Genomic DNA, 22,580 nt, shown 5'->3' with positions numbered 1-22,580 from the left:
ACAACAAACAAGGTTTGGTGCTCAGTTGATAAAAAGTTAATAATTCTCCATTTGTTTTGTGAAGGCTATGTTATTTAAGTCCTTCAGAAGATAAATTGCCTTATGCATAGCTTGCAGACCATTTAGTGTGTGGGCTCTACAGCCACAGAAAAGCATTTGTAGGAGGCTCTTGCTGTGCTGTTGCCAGTCTCTCCTCCTGTGATTGAAATACAGCACTTGGCACAGAGATGCAGGCAGGCAGGAGGTCCAACGTACAGCAAGCATCTGGAATGACTGACTTCAGTTGTACAGAGGTTTCACCTACCACTGAACTCAGACTAATTATGTGCATTTATTCTTCATACTAACAGATCCCTTTAGCACTGAACCTTTCAAGTGTTGGTGTCAAGCAGATCATTTAAGACAAAATTTTCTGAAAGGCAAGGAGGATTATTTTATAATGCCACTCTGTACAAAGAAGAAATTAGGCTGAAACTGGAAGTACCTGCAATACTGCATTTTGTCCTGATTCAAGCTCTTCTTGCTTCTTTTTTTTTTACCCCTCTTTTTCCCAACTCAGAGAAATATAAAAAATTACAGAACACCTGTTTAGTTATTTCTATTTTGTCCATTTTAAGTTGAAGCAGAAAAACTCTTGCTGACCCAGACATATAAATGACATCATTACCTAATGAACTGTTGCAGAACTAATCTGAATGTAGCTGACTTTGTGAGGAGCATGAATCTTCCAGTGATTTAGACAGGACTTGTTCAGGATACACAATATTAATTTAGGGATGAGTCATTATGTTCAATACCAGTCTGGGGCCTAATGATTTGATTCAAATTAATTTAAATCACTGGGGAGAAAAAAAATACTAAAATTACACATATAGCAGAATATCAAAACAATCTTTTCTGAGATCCAAAGCACTTATGGGCTGTCATTGCTTGGCTGAAGTTTCCTCATTTTTCACATTACACTGTATGTGCACAATCTTGCTAAAGTGCAATGGTGCAGAATTCATTGGCTAGAGCATCCCCATAGCTCTTCTGAGGCAGAGGGGTCTGGGGTTCAGAAAGATTTAAAGCTGTATAGAGAAAGATTTCTGCCACTCCCTGATGCAGGTGATATTTTGGAGTAGGCAAAAAGAAAGAAAGGAGTGGCAGAGACTCAAATATGTAGCTGAGCCCTGATATTAGAGAAGGGAGGATTGAAGGGAATAAAACAAGGATGAGAGTTGGTTTCCTTTTTTTTTTTTTTTTTTCTGGCTAACACAGTGGAGAATTTCTTTTAACATTTCACTACAGAAACATGATAGCCTTGGATTGTCTTCCCATCCTTGAGGCCAAACAGAGCTGGGATTTGCTACTCAGATATATTTGTTCCATTTACACATTTGTGGAGAACTCATTAGGAAGCCTGAAAATGAGGTAAAACTTTCCATGCTTGAAAGCTGAACTAAAATCAACAGATTATTTCCAGAGGTAGCCCTGTAGCGGGTAAAAGGAAAGTGCTGGGTGATACTTCCTTGTAATGTTTTATTCACTGTGTCTTCATCTGTGGTGTTAGGGCAAAGTCAGCTGTGTATTGGCATCCAGCAAACCAGGGAGCAGAGTAGGATCAAAGCAGTGCATTGGGTTTATACGACATTCTGGGCAAGGGTTGATCTAACCCTTGCGAAACAAGGAGCCATGTCATGTTATCTCACCCACAGTAAATGTTCAGTAACACAGCCTGGTTTTGAGAAGTTATCTCATGGTTGCTTTGAGCCTAAGCTGCTGAAGAATACTTTATTCTCCTCTCCTTCAGAATACCTTGAGGAAGGATTACTTCTCTGTTTAGCTCTTAAGAGATCATTGATAATAATTTAGATGGAGGTGCAACAGGGAAATTCTTTACGGTCCTGTTTTTGCAAATTATAAAGGAGACTTTAATTACAAGCTTGCTCACTTGAATTTTAAGCACAGGATTAAATGCACACCAACTCAGTGAACTTTGCATGCTGAGCCCCATGGACTGCCACATTTCTTGACTCTTGAGTGACTGGTGACCTTTTGATACAGGAGATAAAGCTTTTGTTCCTCATGCTACAGCAACCTGAGCTCAAAACCCAAAATAACAAAATCAGGTGACTAAAATGACCTGTAGCTACATAAACTGGACTGTAGAAAGCAACACAGAGCTGTGATCAACAGGTTTGCTTTTGTTGCTGATTCTGTCAACAGGCTGGGGAGTAAGGGCAATTACTAACTCAGTCGCTTTCCTGCATCTCTGCTTCATTCTGTATAAATTGAGCTCATTATATTAATTTATTTTTCAAAACACTGATAAGAAATGCCATATAAGTCTTCTCTGGCTACGTGTAAAGAAGAGACATAATTTAAGATTAATCCACATTCAAGCTAACTGGTGACCAAATACAGTATTTTTTAAAAAGTCTCCAAAGATAAACATCCACAAAATAAATTTACTGCAGCATGTATTCCTCTACAAAAAGCTGATTTTGAAATGCTTGCTTATACTTCACTGACTGCACTGGCTCCTTCACTTGGGAAATTTGATTTTTGACACTAGCTCCGCTGCATGACTTTCAAGGCTTCGTGTTCCTCCTTTGCTGCAAGCTGGTCATCACATCCAGCCTTAGCTTGTGCCATGCACAGTTTGCATGTCTCACTGTGTTCATTGAGGCTTCACAGTTCTGATTACAATTTCCCAGGAAAAAAACTACCTAAGGCTGAAACTCAGGGTCTGTCCACCTCCACAGAAAAAAAATGCCACTGCACAAACACTGTCAGTGGCTGCATGATCCATGGCAGTCAGTGCAAGAGATTTCATAACCATCTGACTTTTGTTTTCAGTAGCCTATATCCAATTCATTAGAAGAAGCTGGTAAATGTCAGCTCTACAAACAGGACAAAAAATGATTCAGTCCTCTCTATATAATCTGTCTAATAAATTCAATAGTTGTCACTTTTGTGGAAGGGTCTATATACCTCAGCAGTAATTTGTCACCATGAAACAGTTTCAGGGCGTTTCACAGTTGTGTGTCAGTGTTCATTTCAGGCCTTATCTTCAATGAACATTTCTTGCTAAGAGCAATTAATTCCTTGCATCTGTCACTATAGGAACAAAGCAAATGCACTTTATGCAGAAGGCCCATTATTCAGTACATTAGGCACTGATATGACAGTTTTCCTCATCCCACAGTCACATACAACAATAAGCCACCTTACTTATCACTAAAATTTTCAAAATTTCATATTATGACGATATGAATTTTTCTTCTTTCTTAAATTTTATTTTTGGTATCAAAAAATAAAATTTCAAATATTATAACCCTGATTCAATGGAACAGAAAAACGACAACCCCAAAACAGAAGAATCCCACCCTTTCAGTAAATGCTGCATCAGCATTTCAGTTCAGGCAAATTTGAAATGAAATGGTGGGACAAAAAAATTAAAAAATACAAAAATTAAGAAAAAAAGTACATAAGGTTTATTAAAGGGCTAAGACTTCTAAACTACATCAAAGTGTACTGGAAATTATTTGAAATTAGCAGATCTGTCTGCAGTATCACTTTTGCTCCACTCTGACCTCTCCGTCCTAGCCTGCCCTCAAATATAATGGCCTAAATATATTCCAAAACCAATATAGGTGGTTGTGGACTTTTCAAAGGAATTTATTAGATATTAAAAGTTCAGTTATAACACTCAAGGTAGCATTCAGAATGGAGGAAAGAAAGGAAATGCTAGAAACACCAGGAAAGAAAAGCAGACAATTACTTGCCCAGTTGATGTTTGCTGCAATGAGGAAGAGCCAGGGAGATTCACATACAGGATATTTTCAATCAACTGCAGGAAAATGAAAAATGGAGAAGGAAAAAAAAATTATATTGATTCTTTGTGATGTGAGTTACTAGTTTCCTGAAATATTACCATACTGTACAAACTGCTAGGGGATGAAATTAAACAACCACAATGGCTGCATTACGCACCCTGAATATTTGGAAAAAATATGTATGCACAGAGCAGTCACTGAAGTAAGAGAGGCAGTTTATTTATGCTGCATGTTGCATTCATTTTTCTCAGTGATGCCAGAAAATATATTAATTCTTAAAACCTGCTTGCTAATCATTTTAAGCAAACACTGGAGAAAACTCAATTGGGATGCATTTAAGTGAGCACCACAGGAAGCTCATTCTGGGACAAGCTCACAAACAGAGTTATTTTCATCTGTTTTGAGACATAAACAACACATGAGGCAAAAGTCCAGTCAGAGGCAACCATCATAATATAAATTGCAGATCATCGCAGTGTGAAGGACCTCCTTTGCCATAAAGATACCAGCTCCTAACACTAGAAATGTGATGCAGGACAAACTATTCCACACACCTCAGAATTAAGGATGCCCATTTTCTAACAGCTTTGTGCCATACATTTGAGGTGCTGCTCCATACTTTAACAGTTGAAACCTGCCTTCCATGTCTCCTGCTCCATGGTTATGCATTCCTGTAAACCCCTGTTGCTCTCCAGATCTCTCCTACATCTCTCAGCTAAGGATTATGCTTGAATATATAATGTTATGACCAGATTTAGACTTTGCTTGTGTGTGGCAGGCATAATGGTTTTGGTTTATTTTCCCCCTTTATTAGGCACTCATATGACCTTTTCTCTTTTCTTAGCATCAAGTTTCACTCCATACGTGGAAAACTATATTTTTGGGACTTCTCTATGTTTATTAAAGGTAGTGAAAGTTTAGAAGAGTTTCAGAAAAAAACAATGGTCCTAATTGGAAAACCATGCAAAAATGAGCTATAAAACCATCAGTAAGCTACAGCCATTTCTAGCTTAATTCTTGGATCAGAACGGGAAGATATAGTCAGTGAAAACTGATCTTATATAATTAATTTAATTTCAGTATCTGCAGCCAGGCTGGGCATACATAAATATAGCTTAAACTGTTCCAGAGTTTTCATGAATTAAACTGGCTTGTTTTTACTTCCATACAAGGTCTTAGAAGAGCCCTGTCTTTGTTCTGCAGCCTGGGATGAAGACAGCTACCCTGCACCACAGCCCTCTCACCAGCTGTCCCCCAGGGCCACAGACTTCACCTCAAGTGTTTACATGCACACAGTTCTTCAAATACCTCCACTCAGCTACTTTAAACCAAAGAAATAGTGTCAAGAAGCTCTAACCTTCTTTGAGAAAAACAAACCACTTGGAAATGTTGCATTTCCATCAGTAATATTCCACTGACTTACTAGAAATTTACTAGTTAAATGTAGCTGCTTATTAGCTGCAACTGTGCAGGGTGGTTGTAACATTTTTCAATAGCAGAACTCTGCTTTGAATTAGCAAAGGCTACTGAATTTTTTCTTAATGACTAACAATTAATCCCTGAAGCACCGTGCTGTTGTTTTTCTCCCTCCTATTTAAGTTTCTAAAAAATATTTGAACTCTAAGTAAAGGAGGAATTGCTGTGGGGTTTGCTGAATTACCACTGGTTTTTAGATGCCTCTATTTCTTTGGCTAGCTCTCGAGTCACTCCAGAAATATCCCATGCCAGGAGTACTTTGGACCACATGATCACAGATGCAAAGTGAGATGTTTTTCCATTTTCAGAGAGGTTTAATCAGTTCCAGGTTCAGGAAGTGCTGTTATTTCCTCTTTGCCTTTATACTTTCTCATACATTCATACTTCCCAGTCCTTTGCTTCTCCATTTCCACAATTCCATGAGCTCTTCAGCAGAGGCTGCCTCACATTTTGGGCATGAGCCTCTTGCCTGATACCAAGGAATCAACTCAGCTGTCATCTCTAGGTGTTACTGCCATGGACACCACCCAAAGGAACACGGATGCACAAGTGCCACTATCATTTAGAAGAGAGCTTTTTAAGGGCACAGAGAATACAGTGGCATTTCAGCTACTTGAAAACAAACATATTTTGAGCTTAATTTAATTGGATTTTTCTGTTAAATGAATATGCTAGTTTCCAACTGTCTGAAGGAAAAGGATTATTTTCCAAGCCAGTCAGAATATTTCTATTCATCACATTAATTCATGTTTTCTTTGCTGAGTTAATATCTTGTGATTCTTAAATGTTCTAAAGTTTAAGAATCATTTGTCCCCCACTTCAACTGCTGTTAAATGAGATTTCTAGTAGCTTTAAAAGCCCAGAAAAGGTTGCTTCGCCAGTACTTTACTATCTATTGCTTAAATCCAATTATTTAGTATTCCTGGAACAAAGATAATAGATTTATACATATAGTAGTTGCTTTATATTTATCTCCTTATACTTATTTTCATTATCGCCTTAGCATTCAACAGTCACTGTAAAGCCATTATCCAGTCACAGATTCATAACACATAATTTGATTAACCATATTACAAAAATAATGAAAGGGTTTTTTTCCATCATGCTTTACCAGAACCATGAAGAGATGCCATGCACAACAATTCCCTCCTCAAAACAATTCACACAGGAACGTTCTTTGTTTGCAAAGCTTCTTTGTCCTGTGATGCTTAATTAAGGATATAATGGAGAATATTATAGTCATTTTGGAATCATTTGGAAGTAATGATGCCTGAGGCTAAGCATGGAGTTCTGTTTAACTCAGCTAAATGTAGAAGTGTTGGCAATGGCCATTAAAAATGGACCCCATTGCTATCGCACTTTTCAGAAATAACTTGCACTTCCCATCTCATCCCCTCTCCCCCCATAGCTACACTTTTTAATTTCTTAGGCCATGCCTCTCAGCAGCATAAAGTTGCATTTTGTATGAGCTTATCTTTCTCCTTTATTAAATGGCATGCCTTAAAATCATTTCATGTTAGCACAAAGTTCCCAGAGGCATGTAACTCCCATCACAGGTTGTAGCCCCATCTATCGAGTTAGTCACATGGACCACAGAGGCATCATAGCTGTTTATGCTAAATAAAAAGATCTAGAGGTGAATTTCATCCAGAATCAAACAATTAATTTCCATGAAGACTTGCTGCAGTTTTAGAGGTTTTCAAGATGAGGTCTCATCAGCTCAGTCTGGTATCAAGGAAGATCAGGGTAGGGTTGTTACACCTCAAGCTCTAGTGAGGCTAAGAGGAATTATTTTTGATAAGCACAGTCTTACTATAAAGGTTTCTAACACATCTATTTTCCACTTCAAGCATGCTTTCACAAATGGTATTTGGACTGTAGTAAAATAATGATTTTTCATGAGCATTTCACAGAGACTATGCATCACAAGTTAATGTGTGGAACATAAGGTACTTCTTCTAATGGAGATTTTGTATTTGTCTCAAAATCAGTTTTATCAGTCTTCTTAACAATGTATAAAAACCTTAAATAGGCAGGTCTGTTCTTGCAGGAAAAGGAGACTTGAATCATGGTAAGCCAGGTCAGATGCTAGAGCAATAAAAGATGGTCCCCACTGCAAAATATTTGCTTACAAACAAAGGAGATTTCTCCAGTGTAGCTCATGTTTCACACTCATGTTTCACACTCATTTACCTTCTCTATGAAAACTGGTAAATTTTGAAGAACAGATCTGTGCACTGTGAGCTGGACTGTTACCTTAAACTCCCATTCCCTAAGGCAAGGCTGCTAGGCATAGAACAGCAAATTTCACTCTTTTTTTCCAGTCCAAGAGTTAGTACCTCTTGAAATCTTTTGTTAGGGAGTAGTACATGCAATGGGCCCATTTGAAACCTTAAATCTAGAGACACAGGGGAGTTGGAAAATTTCTCCAAATTCTTTTCCACAGATAGTTTTAATGTCCTGTCCTATCAGCAACTCAGTGAAACCAGCAGGAAAACATTGAGAAGTCTTTTTTTTTTTTTGTTTTTTTGTTTTTTTTCATTTAAGTCCTTAAACCCCTCAATATTTTGTGCTGTGCAAAACTGAAAATGTGTTATTTATCTGTCACTCCCAAGCACAAGCTTTTAGATGAATATCCCCAGATTTCTGGATATGCAAACATGAGGTGAGTTTCTGCCCAGCACAGCTGAGGCTCAAAGCAAATGATGCAAAAGGAATAAATTTCATCATAACTCTGCCTGCTGTATAATTTTCTACGTCCCCTTATTGATCAGGTTTGAACTACTCTCCCTCAAAGACATGCATTCATTTCAATTTTATATATATATATATATATATATATATACACATATACATACATATATATATTTATATATATTTATATATATTTCCCTCTCACAGACTGGAATATTTCTTCTCAGCCTAAGAAATTAAAAAAAAAAATTAATTTTGGAGCCATGCACTCCAGAACACTTCACATTAAACTGTAGACACTACAGGCAACTAGATAACACTAATAGCACCTGAAGCAATTTCCCTTCCTATGTTTCTTCTCAGTTGCCAGCTGGAGTCTGGGCTAAAAATAGCCTTGTCATGACAGAGTAATGAATCCCAGCGATAAGTGTATTTCACTGAAATTCAGTGAGGTCATTATCCGAGCCTTAATGGATGAACAGGGTGGGAAAGGCGTTATTGGGTGGTACAATAAAAATGCAGAGGGAATGAAAGAAACGGGAACAAATGTTGCTCAAAAGGCTCTGAAAATCATAGCCTGCTTTCCTGTTTATGTTAGTGTAGGAATAATTTACATGACATTAAAAATTGAAAATACTCATAAGAAATTCTTAGCTGGCAATTTGTCTGCATAAACAATTACTTCTTTCCAGGGTCTGTGAAACTATTCTGTTTTATCTATAGGACATTTCAATAATTGTACCATATATCTATTAGTTACAGTACCACTAATAGCAAGAGAAGCATATTCCAAAGATAATCTACTTTAAAAATCCCAAACCAACCAGCCAAAAACTCATCCAAATCCAAGACCTCTGAACTAGTTATTGCCTGAAGTATTTTCCCCCTTAAAAGTACAAGTAAATAAACAAAGAACAATATATCTACATTCTCAGTATTATCATCTGTGTCAAAGCAGTAAATCTACAGCTGGATACAGATGATTTAGAGAGGGCATGAATTTCAGACTAAGATTACTTAACGAAAAAAAAATCTTATTGCTGCTGTAATACCTAATATTACTATGCCCCAAACAAATCAGTCTTTTTGCCTCCCAGACTGCTGCTTATAATCATTTGACATAATTTGCCTACTGGCAGTTTCAGCATTTCCTCTCTTTAGGAACCATCTGATCGTATCTTTCTTCATTGTCTTTAAAGACAGCACTAAGTTAGAGAAAGTATATTTTAATACTCATACTTTAAGCCAACCCTCCTTTCTCTTTGTTGAGAAGGGAGCAGAGAGGTTTTCACTTAGGGGAAACATCCTTCCACCTGAGAGACGCATCGTGTGATACTGCCTGAGAGAGATGGGATGTGTAGATAAAATATACACACCAAAGACCAAGAAGAGTGCTGAGAGTGGTTAATGAATAATATAATATAGTTAGTCCAGCAGGCAGAGGAGGGGAACTTGCACCAGAGCATTCACAGGGAGCCCTAGATCCAGGAAACCACAAAACCTGCTAAGTTTGAATTGAATTGCCTGCTTGGGCCCAGCAGCAAAGCTTAATTGCTTGTTGTGCAGCATCATCAGGATGCAGATTTGCTTGGTCAGAGCATTTAATACAGCACAACTTCATGTTCTGGACTTCCATGTATTAGGAGAGAAAAGCACAGCAATAGGTCTTGTATAAAAGTTTGATACATTAAAAGCAAAATAAAAATACTTTTGAGGCAGACCGATTATCAGTAACACACAATGTAATGACAACACTTCAGGATAAAGACAGCCCCTGATCTTGCAAGCCTTTATTGGACTGTACTTCCATACCGTGAGTAATTTCTTCAGGATTCCACAAGGCTGCATAATAGAAAAATTAAATCATGTATCATCATTTCAAAATCACACGTCTGAAACAAATACCATCTACAGTCTCCACTCTATTTGCTAAGCAGATGAGAGAAAAGAAGAAAAAAAGAAAGTGGAAAACTCTGACAAAGGCCTTGCTTTTCTCTCTGACTGAGGAGAAAAGAAGACATTATCACCAGAAAAATTGCACAAATATTAACAGTCCAATGATCACAACATTTTCAAGTTTAAGAGGTCAGTATAGATTGACCTAATAGAACTGGCAGGTCCAGACTCACCCTGTTTTGTCTCAGTTCACTTTATTTCAAGGGAAGCCAGGACAATGAGGCTTCTTAGATGAGTCCTGAAGGTAAACCCCTAAAATTGACCCGAATCACAGCATTTGTGTTCACACAGTGGCTACTTGCTGTTTTTAAGGTCTGTACTGCCCCAGCACAAATATTTAAGTCTGAATTTACATTTCCTACTCCAAATCTGGGTTTGGGTTTTTTGGTTTGATTTTTAATTTTAGAGAAAATTCCTTCTGCATATTTTTTCAAGTATAGGGTTTGCCCCACACGAACCAATAGAGGAGGCTGTATATATTTCTTCTGTCCATCTACACTGTGCACTTGCTGGTGCTTCAGGTGATGCGACACTTGGGCTCAGCTGGGAAGTCTGGGTCTCAGACTGGGGTCTTGGCAGTTCTGCTTGTAATGGTCTATGACCAGCCAGTGTCTCAGAGACAGCAACCACAGGGAGGATGGTGGAAATGGCCACAAGCTCTGCCCCTGACTTTGGGTGGGCCATTTCAAGAGATACAGTGACTATGAAGCAGAATGCACAGGCAATGCCCGTCAGAGCCCAACACTGTCAGAGGTGCCTAAGAAAGGAATGCCTGGATGTTTAGGTATGAAATGGACTGCCAGTAGATATTAATATTTTAAAATTCTATGTGTACACCAATTTGGTAGTTCCACAGCCAAGCTTCTCAGTCTTCCCAGCCTCGCTGGCTAAGTTAGGATTTTAAGGCTGCTTTTTCATGTGTGATCCTGGTGCTTTCATCCACTCTTTTTTTCTCGTACAGCCTTGGGTTACTAAATTAATTATTATTGTGAGAATGGAAGCACCATTAGTGAACAAGAACAATTACTAAAATTTGATGGCTAAGTAGTTTCTCCTTATACAGAAGGCAAGTTTTGAAATAGTTGGTACAGTTGTAATAGATGATCTGCCCACACGTTGCAGCCACAATGTCAGGAGGGACAGATCATCAACACACAATGTAAACATATATTTATAAATCACACTATAAACAGGACCTCAAATGCAAAACCTTCAACTGCAAAAATTAATTAATTTTTCAGGCATTTAAACATGAATTAATATTTATTAACTATTTCCAAATATTTGTTTAGCATCTTCAAACCAGTACTCATTTTTACATTTTTCAATAAGTAGCAAAATACAAATTAAAATACTTTACTGGCAAGCCAAATAAACCCCTCAAAGATATTAACACTCAAACATTCTTTCTTCAAAGAAATTGGGGGCAAAAAAACTCCAACAACCTAGATTTAATTTTAATATTTTCTAGGCAAATGTTTTCAGTAACAACAAAGGAGATTTGAACTAGAGAACAGCTCCTGGAAAGAAAGAAGTTTTGAATTCATAACAGCTGAGAAGTGGTTAAGTAGAAATTTAATGAAACTCAATTGAATTGATGCTGTGCACAATGCAGCATGAAATAAGGGACTGAGAGGAAGGAAGCATATTAAGGAATTAAGAGTTTCCATTACAGGCTCATATCAGCACATATCAAGGATTTATCTTCCTTCAGAAATTTTGCTCTCAAGCATATTCACACTGCTTAGTATGAAAACAATAAAAAAGAAAACCAACCCGACCCTGCTTCAAAAATACTTAGTTTAATATTTTCTCTCCCATGCATATCTCAGGCAACAGTAGATATGATCAAGTTGCATTAGTCTAGTATAGCAAACATATTACATATAGAACTGTCATTTCTGCTAAGTACCAGAGGTGTAGGATCATGCATTAGCATTATTAAACACAAAGATAATTTCAATACTTCCTTTCCTAACACTCCTTCAGAATGCAGCTGTCACTTCCCAACTTTGTTTTCTGACGCCCTTGTCTCCTCTACCCTCTGTTCTACGTGTAATACAGTTTCAGGGTTGGCTCCGGGCCAAGACACATGCCAGACCATCTCTCCACTATCTCAGATAATAAACACAGGCTCCTTTATCTTAGTTTCTCCAGCAACAACAGAAAGAAGAATCCTAACACTGGGTAGGCAGCATTAATTATAAGGTGCAATACCTATTGAGAGGAAGGAAGCACATTCCAGAAAGAACCTACATATGCTTCATAACTGGAATAAACACAGCATATCCCAAAGCTCTTTGCAAATGGAGCCAAATCTGAACACAAAATATACATCCATTCAGCAGCACGCAATTCCTCTTTCAATTTTAGGATTGTGTCCCTGCTGATGAAATTTTCTAATTCAAGCTACTTGATTAAAATTCTGTGACTAATACATGTTTAGATTAGTAGCTCAACTGCATGCAAGGTATCCTTCAAAGCAGATTTGGATAGATGTATCTATATTGCATTATAGATGTTGTTGCCAGCAACAGCTCCCACTTTGAGCTTGTGCGTCAGTCAAGCGCTTATTAAAAGGTGAGACTATTTGGGGAATTTTGCTTCAGTGACAACAAACCAGTGAACTTTCAATTTCTCCAAATAGGTTTATTTTCCCAGTTAAACTCTGTGACTTTATTGCTTCAGAAAATATAATATTCTCCAGTGTCCCTACAAAAGATACTGCATATCCCACCTGCTCCCACAGGTACTGAAGTCTGATTTACAGACCAACTGAAAAATGTCAGGAAAGCAATACAAACTGAAGAGACCTCACATCATTGTCTGATATGTTGTCCATATCAAAAAGATACAAGTGGCAACTGTTAGTGTGGCTTCCCTGCAGTACCAAATCCAAATGGTTGTAGAAAGGCACAGGTAAAGCACAGTCAAGACAGGCATTATCAGAAGCATACTCAGATCTTACCATGAGGGTGGATGGCTGAGATGAAAACCTGCATTCATCTAGAAATAGGTTCATTCCAGGTGTATTGCATGCACACAAATTTCTTTCCTCCCTCTTAAACTCACATAAGTCATAGAAATTAGAGCAGTCTTGGAGACAGAGCAGATTCTGACACAAAGCTTCACGTAGCAGACAAAATGCAATCCTCTGTCACTGGCAGGTTCTCATCCACTTTAGCTCACCATGTATTTCTGAAAGAGGTACATTACCACTTGCTGAAAGAGACTCACAGGGGCATTTTGCCCTGCAGTGTGTCTAGATTGGGATGTAAAACTTATGACATTAAGTTGTGACAGCTGCTCCAACATCCTTTTCTATACCGTGAAGATAAAATGCTTTGAACCAAGAGCCCCTGGTCTGATCTTAAGACAGTGCCACACAGCCTTCAAAAACTATATCAGACTCACAATAACCCTGACTCAACTTTTGTCTCACAAACCTGGTGCCCAGGGTCTGCTACAGCAAGCCTTCACAACCAGTGACACGCTGTTTATGGATTACTTGTTAGGTAAATATTAATGTGCCAAAAAAGATACATAGCACATGGAAGAAGCTTTTGGTCTATGCTTGTAAGATTTAATTATTTTTTTTTTAAATACAGAGAAAGAGAGAGAACATGAGAGAATGTGACTTGTAGAATCAGCTGAGCATTATGAATCCAAATCCACTGTCATTTTTGAGAATATCTGATTAAAATCAAGAAGTCTATAATAGCAGTCATTACTTCAATGTGGAAATTAGGGGTATTGTTAATTCTCCTCATCATGTATCAGCTCCCTTCTAATTGGATCTATATTCATTACTGAAACTGAAATTAAAGAACAGCTATGAAAGGCTTTTGATGTCAGCTGTATATATCATGCCCTGAATTAAGTTACAAAAATGGTTAATACATTATGTGACTCTTAAGTACCTATTTGACTCCATTTAGTTGCACAGCTCCTGATACTGGCTGAGGTAGTGCACTAACACAGCAAACTTTTAGGATGGGTAAAAGAACTCATTCCATTTGAATTGCTGAAAAATGCATAGATCATGGCACCAAACCTCCCTAAAGTGTATTGGTTTACAATTGATTTGTCTGCCAGATGCAGGATCTGCTCAGTAAATGAGGTGTAGGACAGGGAAGAAATAGACCCTTTGAATTACTCCCCACCAGAAATGCCACAATACCAAGTAAAAGCTGGCTGAACATGAGTAGATGTACTATGCCATGGTCACCCCAAACATAAATTTCCTAAATAAACTGTGGAAGAAAAGAAGAAGAGAGGAATAGTCTGTGCTCAGTTCAGAAGACTTTTGTCAGAACTTCTTCTGTCTCACACAGCTTAATTTTTAATTTTATTTTGCACTGGATCAAAAGGAAGGATTAAAAAAAAAAAAGTGTATTGTACCAGTGTCTCAAAGTGTTAAAAATTTCTTTCTCCTACTTTTTGCCATAGAGGCAAAACTTACATTTATTCTCAAAAATTACAAATACATTTATTCTCATGCCTTCAAAACCTAAACCCTATAGTACTCTTCCTGCTTGTTGTGTGGCACAAAATCACATGAGAATACGATCACCTTAACTAATCCAAACCAGAGAGGCAGAGGAGGGAAGAACAGGTTTTCCTAACACTTTGATTTGCTCTCTTTTGAATGAGATCCTGTTTTCCAGGTATAAATAACAAACATTTCAACTAACTGGAGAAAAGGGGTGAGCTCCTTGTACCTCATGAAGATAGATAATGCAAGGAAAGATAATGCAAGGAAAGGTAATGCAGCAGCTGTTACAGGATGTAAGTTTGCTGCATTCTGAGCTATAACAGAGCAAAAGCTGGCAGGAAAACAGGGGGTGCAGTCCGGAAATCTGCTTCTATCTTTGGGTTTGGAAACCAGTATTTTCCAGTAGAGATGGACCAGAGATGTCCTACTTGAATTAATACTCCTTTTTCTTTAGCTCAGGTCTTTAGCTAGTGCTTACAGACCCCTGAGAGGGGCTCTTAAGGGCTCTAATAAGGGTACTAAAGCATGTTACACTTTGATTTCTGAATTTGGAATTACTAGAGAAGGCTATCTCTCTGGTAAGGACTATTGAGGTCCATAATCAAAAGAGTATCTGTTTTGTGCAGGTGAGTTCTCAGGGGGCTGGGGCAGACCAGCCTCCATCAGACTTTAAAACAACTTTAGAATAGTAACACACTTCTTATGAAGAGTTTATTTTAAAAAGGAAAATCTCTACTCCCCCAGCAAACCTGAGCTATCCACTAGTAAAAAAAAAGCATAATTTCCAAAATGAGCATAATTTCCTTCCAGAAGGCTACGTCCCCTTTTCTGTGGGAATATCCCACCTGAATCTCCCTAGAACCACCTGAAAATGATCATCAGTGGCAACTGTTCTGGTCTCTGTATTTACCTGCTCTGCCTATCCTTATCTAGACTGCTGCAGATTTACCCTTTCTGCCTTCTCAAAACAGCACACCTGACATTTGCTCAGCCTTTCAGAAAAGCAGCAGACAAGCCACTCAAATTTTATTTGACCAGAACAAAATTTTGAAGTAATTAATGTAAAGTAGTGTAAAGGGATACCTGGCTAAAAAATAGGTATATTCCATTTACTCCAATTATCCTGGCTATAGTTCACCAGTTTGCAGCGATAAAAAGCCATTAATGAGCTTTGTCACTGATAGCATTACTTTCTAATCTTAATTCTTTTAGGATTATTAGCTTTAAAGGCATTCCAAAGAAGATAAGTTAATTTATACTAAAATGAAATTGAAAAGTAATGCTTAGATACAGCAACATCTACACAATAAAGCAGTTTTACAAACGTTCACTTAAATAAACATCACTAATTCATTTGTTATTCACAAAATACTGTTTGAGGAAACAAATTTTGAATAAATCACACAAACACATAAAGAAGTAAAAAAAAAAAAAAAACATAAAAGTTAATCACATCCTCCCATTTTTCATTGAGAGTGAAGTTTGCCTGAGTTCTCTTTGCTTTCTCCATCATGTTGAGCATTTTTTTTTTTTTTTTATTAGTCATTGTACTTCTCATGATAGTTTTTAGAAATTCATCTTCCTAACTTAGCAGGCCCTCTTGGGTTAGGGATTCCCACTGGGGGAAAACCCAAACCACCTTTTTTCTCCATGAAACTCATGGCAGAAATAGTGCTAATGGGGAGAATTGATTAGAGATGTAATTGAGATCATGAAGCAAGTAGCTGATGGAGGCACGAATGCAGCCCATTTAAATCAGGGTTTTGTTTTTTTTCTTGACTACTAGTTGAATATTTTTATTAAAGGAGAAATGTCATCACTCCTAACAACAGGGGCTTCTCTGGAGTACACCTGATGAACTTGAGGGATAGTCTATCCTTATTAGCAGCAGAAATACAACTAAAGGGTCTATCCAAGAAAGGCATGCAGAATTTCTCACCAATCCCACAGTAAATTCTACTTTAGACCACTGAAGCAAAATCCAGAACAGGGATAGAAACCTCTACAGTGGGATCCATAGGTCTATATTTAAGGATCTACCATGATTTTAGACATCCCTAGGCTTGAGAGGCATCCCTACATAGTCACTATATACAAAAGGTGAGCTGTACTTGATACATGATACTTTAAGTTATTACATTATTTTAGATATCTTAAGATAGTCCATGAGTCCACCTACATTTACGCTCTTGATTTTCTTTCTCTCCCACTTCCTTGCTCACTATACATGGTGAATTATATATCTAAGAATAAGATTCAAACCACATAAACTGCATAGAGAGACTTTAAGTAGCACCCCCTGCTCCCAAAAAAGGTGAGTACAGGGAAGAACAGAAACAAGTAGCTTAATCAGGCTTTAAGGTCTATTTTTGTGCATTAATAAGCTACAGTACAGCATCTTTGCCTAGGAGTTACCTGACTGCCAGGTTGACAGAGAATGTATTTACATTCCTGTAGGGTTTCCTGGCTTTTAGTCAAAGAGACTTGTCCTCCAGCTCTTCCTTTCTTGTGGAAGATCACCTGTGCATGCACAGGTCCAGCTGTGTTATGGGACCAGCTTTAACTTGTTATTCACTCAGAGGCTGCCTCCCATGATCCTGCAACCTGGCAGGACATCCCTAATCACTGCTTGGTCACAGCAAGCCTGGGAATGTTCACATTAAATGTGAGGGGCTTGGAGAGTTCAGGCACATTCAAAATTACTTGGTACCAACGGTGGAGAGATGTCTGTGAAAATGTCTTGCTCAGCTAATGAGTGAAATGATTTAGGTTATAAATACCTGCTTGGAACCTTCTCTGCTGCAAGGAAAGTGAGGACTTTTAAAGCAAGTACACAAGAAATAGTCTTTCTATCCCTCCCCCCCCAAAAAAAAAAGGAAAAAAAGGAGAGAGAAATGCAATAACAACACATGTAATTCTGACCAGAATCCTAGCTGGACTGGCTGGCACAATTTCTCACTTTCACAGCTGGAAGCACAGGTGCTGTGGGCGGTGAGAGAAAAGGGGGAGACAGGAACGGGCTGAGCAGCCAGGTGCTTCCTTTTCTAGCACATCATCTGGAGTTCATGTACTCCAGCAGAAAAGAAAGAGCTGTCTTCAGGTCCTTGTTGCACTGCAGTAAATGCACTCCTAACTCACAGATGTGCACTTAATTCATGATGCTGCAGAAGGTTTCACTGGCTATGTCAGAAGAGCCCTGCTGGTTCCAAGCACCACTGCAGATGCACAGCACCCTCATAAAGGCAGTACACCTGGATAATAGGGATTGTAAATTCTGCCCAAAAGAATCGCTGTCGATCTTTTGCTGATAGTTATGTTTAATAACTTGCATAAAAAATCGTATTTGGGAGTTGGGGAAATTTTCCTAGGCAAATGTCTTGAGGATTTTTGCTTATTATTATTCAATACTGAAAGAGAATCAAGTATTAATAAGTAAGTGGATTAAACGGGAAATAGGTATATTTTCTGCTCATATGTCTTGGTTAACAAATCACTTCAACAGTGAGAGCTACAGGGCCAGGTCCCTCTACTTTCCACTGGCAGAAATCCTATGACCTCAAGGATATAAAACTGAAATAAAACTAGGAGAGGTTAAAGCCTTAGTCAGGATTAGGGAAATATTCAGAACTTTATCCACATGGGCTTTGCTACAGTATATTCTTCAAGCTTCTGGCCAGAAGAATTTCACTGCTTCCTTCTATACACCTACAGGTAATACAGGGATGACGATAAGGGATGGGGTTTCAAGACTGTCCAGTTCAGCTACAGCCTTTGGCATCAGCAGCCCTTCTTGGATGTTAGAGGGAGCAGAGCTGGGACAGTGCTAAGCACTTCTGCAGTTCCCATTGTCCCAGGAGAGGGCATGGAAATGGGAAGGGATGAAAGGATTGACCCCTCTGTCAGGAAATAAAGGATTTTAGGCTCCAGAAATGTCAGATAGAAGGTCTACCAAATTTACCTCTTAAAGACCATGGAAGGAAAGAACAGCTCCTTTGAAAGTTTGCAGCTATATGTGGGATGATGCTAGATGCAATAGAGCTCTTTTTTAGTAAATGTAATTAAAAGCCTTTTAGACCCATCATTTATCTAAAAAAATATTCAAAATTAAACACCACAGCACAAAAAATAATGAAGAACAAAATCCTAACTATAGAAATAGAAATATTGTTTTATGCTTTATTGTACTTCATAATTATGGGTAATGATTTGTTTTCCATATTTATGAGATTACAATACTGCATCAAGCTGTTCAGCTTTGCTTTTATCTTTCTCCGGACATAGAAGATATGGTTTGATGACAAACTTTGTACAAAATCTACAGGAAATATTGAGAATTCTTTATTTTCTCGTATTCCTTGTCACAATTAAATACAAAGTGCAGCTAAAAATTAATTTTGGAAAAAAAGTAAAATTAATTAAATCACTACTTTTAGTTGCCTAGATTCCCCTCTACTTTTTTATTTTTTTATTTTTTTTAGTCTCCCCATAAAGAAAGAAAAATTTCATCAGTTTCTGTCTGATCAATCTCAGCTCTTAGCTAACTGGATGCAAATTTGACAAAGTAGCACAAATCACAACAATAATTATGGTTCTGAAAATGTCACACAAATTATGTCTGGATGGATTGAGAAGAGAGGAGACAAGTAAGTTTTTCCCAGGAAGAAAAGGGCTTCAGTGTGAATTGAACCATCACCTGTTGTGTGTGACCTCCCAATCTCCTCAAAGCAGTTTACCTAATAAGTGGCTCATCAGCATATGCTCCTCTCAGCTCTCATCCCTGTAGCTACAGCTTTTCTTGCTCAGTGGGTGAGTGAACCAAGAGACAGCAGAGCCATGAGAAGCTGGGAGGAGCCCCTGCGGTGGTAGGAGCACAAGGGTTTGTGCTTAAACACACAGAAAAGTTGGCATTCCCAGTTTTGCTCCTCAGGAACTAACCTGACTGTTGTTCAGGAGTTTTTTCCTGCTGCCTAAAAAGACATTTCTGTTCTTTTTGAGAACTCTCACTCCTTTCTATGTGAGTGGCACAGGACACTGTGGGGTTTGTGTACATGTGTGCCACTCCTTGGCTGTTCAACACAGTGGGACAAAATAAAATGTTTGCTTCTGTGCATACATATTTCTTACACCAACCCTACTTTTGGGACTAACCCAAAGTGTTCAAAAAATACCAGCCTGGGAGCCACAGATATGGCTTTAGAGGAGAGCACCCAGTAGTGGTTAGTCCTGATTCTCTAATGGGGGGTCAAGTCTTCTTTACAACCAGGGAAACAGATCTAGGAAACTTGTGCCAGGGTTGCATCTGACCCACAGGTAAACAGAGAGATTTATCGCTAGGGACATCAACAACCTGGCAATTTTCACTACACTTTAGCACAAGACAAATCTTTTGGCTAGAAACTTGGCTCGAAAATGAAAACAAATGCACTTTGATTCAAAGCTGAAGAGTCTCTTCAGTCAGCTGCATCAGAGCTTTTTCTTCTCTCTGGCCACAGAACAAACCTGAAACTGCACAAAGATTATTTTCTTTTTCTTCAGGGAAGAAGTCTGAGATTAAGTAATAATCAATAGCAGACAGTAAATAAACCAATCTCTTAATGGATTGTGAAGGGACTTCAGAGGTCTTTGTGCTGCATGGCAGGCTCTACCAAAAGAGCAGGCAATCGTCTTGAAAGAGTGGAGACCAAGTGTCTGTGCCAAAGGTCACACTCAACAGCAAGAATACATGCTAAACCTTAGAAAGCCTAAAAGCAGCTGAGGTAGTAGGATGGGTCATTCTCTCTCTAACTGGACAAGGTATCTTGAAGAATGTTTGTCACTGCTCTGTTGTACAAAAATCATTGCAATTCCTAAAGTCAGACCTACGGAAAGTAACAGCCCTCAACAATAATACGGAGATTCTACAGCTTAACATTTTTTAAGAAGATCCTGGAGGATTCAGAAATAAACTTTCTACTGGTGAAAAACAGTCTGAGGCAGTGCTGACAACCTGACACAATGCTGATTATCTGACGCAATGCAGTCTTATCTGTATTTGCAGAATAGAAACAGTTATCACAGAAACAAAGGATGAATGACCAATTGCATCAAAACATAATCTAATCACAAATGTCTAATATTCATAGACTAAAGCTCTTAAAATTTTATCCCAGTCAGATCAGTTCACATGATTTATTGCCCCTTATATTCTCTTTTCACAGCTTTGTTCCCTCCCAAGCTCTTCTCCCTTGCCACCTTCACCCCCTTCCTAAAAAACAGCCATTGTCTCTTTGCCCTTTCCAGTGGGCCCAGTTTGGCTGATTTTATTCTCTTATTTGATGTTTGTGACAAAGTAGTGTCACAGTAATTTCAGTCTTAGTCAGCAGTTCTGTTGTAAGCTGCTACCACACATTTTGTTTTACATGCAATGTCTCTCTTGGCTTCTGCTTGACAGTAGCTGGAAGCCATGTCTGGCCTTTTGTCAGCACAACTCAACAGCTTCTATGCTTTAGTTCTTTATCTGTAACGTGGATGTATCTTTACTAATGCCATTTTCCTGCCTTGTCCATTTAGACAAGTGGACAGTGGGCATCCCTTAATTTAAGCACCTGATTTCAGATGAAGGCATTCAAGTAATACTGATGTAAAATTAGGCAAGCAGACAAATAACAGCATAACCACACATCCCCTCTAAACATTTCTCTTAACCCTTCTCTACTTACCAAAACACAGCTAGAAAGTGGAGTTCCTGTTATGCCCCAAAGTGAAATAGATCACAAATCTCAAAATTATTACACCTTCCTCAACCTTTACTCTTCCGCAACCTGCTGCATCAATTTCTTCTTCTTAGAAAGTCCTTACTTTTTACATTCCCAGACAATTTAATCAAAAATAAACAGTGACAAAGACAGTTGGAGTCCACAGGGCACAAAAAGCGTATTCCCATCCCCTGTACTCTTATAACAGTTTTGCTGCTGTGGTTCCAGGAAAAACAGTCATAGGGTTCCTGTGGCTGCCTATATTCATGTAACAACATCCAGCAGCTGCTGTCCACCTCTGCCAAATACCCAATGTAACCATACCATTTTATTTTTGGAAATAAAAAATAAATGCATTCAAGAAGGGAAGCAGCAGTAGATCTCATCTCTGGACCTGGAGTGAAGGGTTGCAAAAACAGGTAATATTTTGAAAGCCAATAAGTTATAAAGGTATTTTTCTCTTTGGTTTTAGCTAAGTTTCATTTTCTCCTTGCAATAATCTACCTGAAGCAAACGGCTGTTTTTCTTGATTAAACTAGAGTAGGTCGAGTTTTCATTGGTGAGTAACTATCTCATGCCCTAAACAGACTATCAATTCAAGCCTGGAGATTTTATTCAGATGAATTACAGTACAGATGTGAAAAATGGAAAGTAACAGTTGGGAGCTACTTTCCCATTATATCTTGTTGAGTTGCACTGATTGGTTGCTCAAAAAGCAAAACCTGAAATCAAAACAAAATAGTGCAAATGAAAGAATCTGAGGAGAGACAAGAGGAGCTTTAAATTCACAGTTATCCATTCTGCATACTTTGGATTCAAATGTTAAAAGAAATGAAAACCACTTCTGGCTACAAGTGATACATGACTGAGATGTGCTCTAAATTAAAAGCTTTGAATTTGATAAACTGTATAACCATGTCATGAATATTTAGAAGTACTACCACTTTTAGCAGGGGGAAGAAATCTCCATGATAGCATGGAGCTCATGATGCTAAACGAAAAAAATTGTGGATTATAAAACTATTCATTAGGATAAAACTGAAATCTCTAAGTTAGGCAGTTTTTATTTTGTAGTGTTTTGGTTTTTTTGTTGTTTTGGGGGTGTTTTGTTTTGGTTTTTTGCTGATGTTCTGCTCCATTACCTGTCTGAAAAAGTAGCAGATGGTTGTAAAAGATTCAGATAAGTATCTTGGTAGCGAGAGAGCAAATACAGCTGGGTGATTTTAGCATCTGTACAGCTTCCAAGAATACAGAGAAATGCACTGAAGTGGTTAAAAAAAAGGAGCTGGAAGGTTGGAACAAGGGCAGGCATGGTGTGGATCAGGTCCATCTCAAAGCAACCTGGAGATCAGTTGATATTCCTCACATTATTCTGGATTTCTGAAAATTTCTTCACATAATTCT

At 38.2% G+C, this 22,580-nt stretch overlaps 1 protein-coding gene across 2 annotated transcripts in view; it reads right to left on the bottom strand.

Annotated features, from left to right (window-relative positions):
• ARPP21 (cAMP regulated phosphoprotein 21) overlaps positions 1–21,337 on the bottom strand; it is a 236,553-nt gene extending 215,216 nt beyond the window's left edge. Inside the window, exons 1-2 of one of the 2 annotated variants that reach the window (XM_088063698.1) lie at positions 21,141–21,337; positions 3,767–3,835 (exon numbers count right to left, since the gene is read on the bottom strand). The gene's annotated coding sequence lies outside the window, so the exon portion shown is untranslated. The remainder of the gene's footprint in view (positions 1–3,766; positions 3,836–21,140) is intronic. The other variant, XM_088063692.1, reaches the window with a different exon arrangement.
• Positions 21,338–22,580: the final 1,243 nt, after the last annotated feature.

The sequence above is a fragment of the Pseudopodoces humilis genome, chromosome 1 (genome assembly GCF_049639895.1).
Source record: "Pseudopodoces humilis isolate 2021_Gansu_Grassland_sample_001 chromosome 1, ASM4963989v1, whole genome shotgun sequence".
In the NCBI taxonomy this organism is placed as follows: domain Eukaryota; kingdom Metazoa; phylum Chordata; class Aves; order Passeriformes; family Paridae; genus Pseudopodoces; species Pseudopodoces humilis.
The sequence above is the reverse complement of the archived record's forward strand: the minus strand, read 5'-3'. Positions and strand labels throughout refer to the sequence as shown.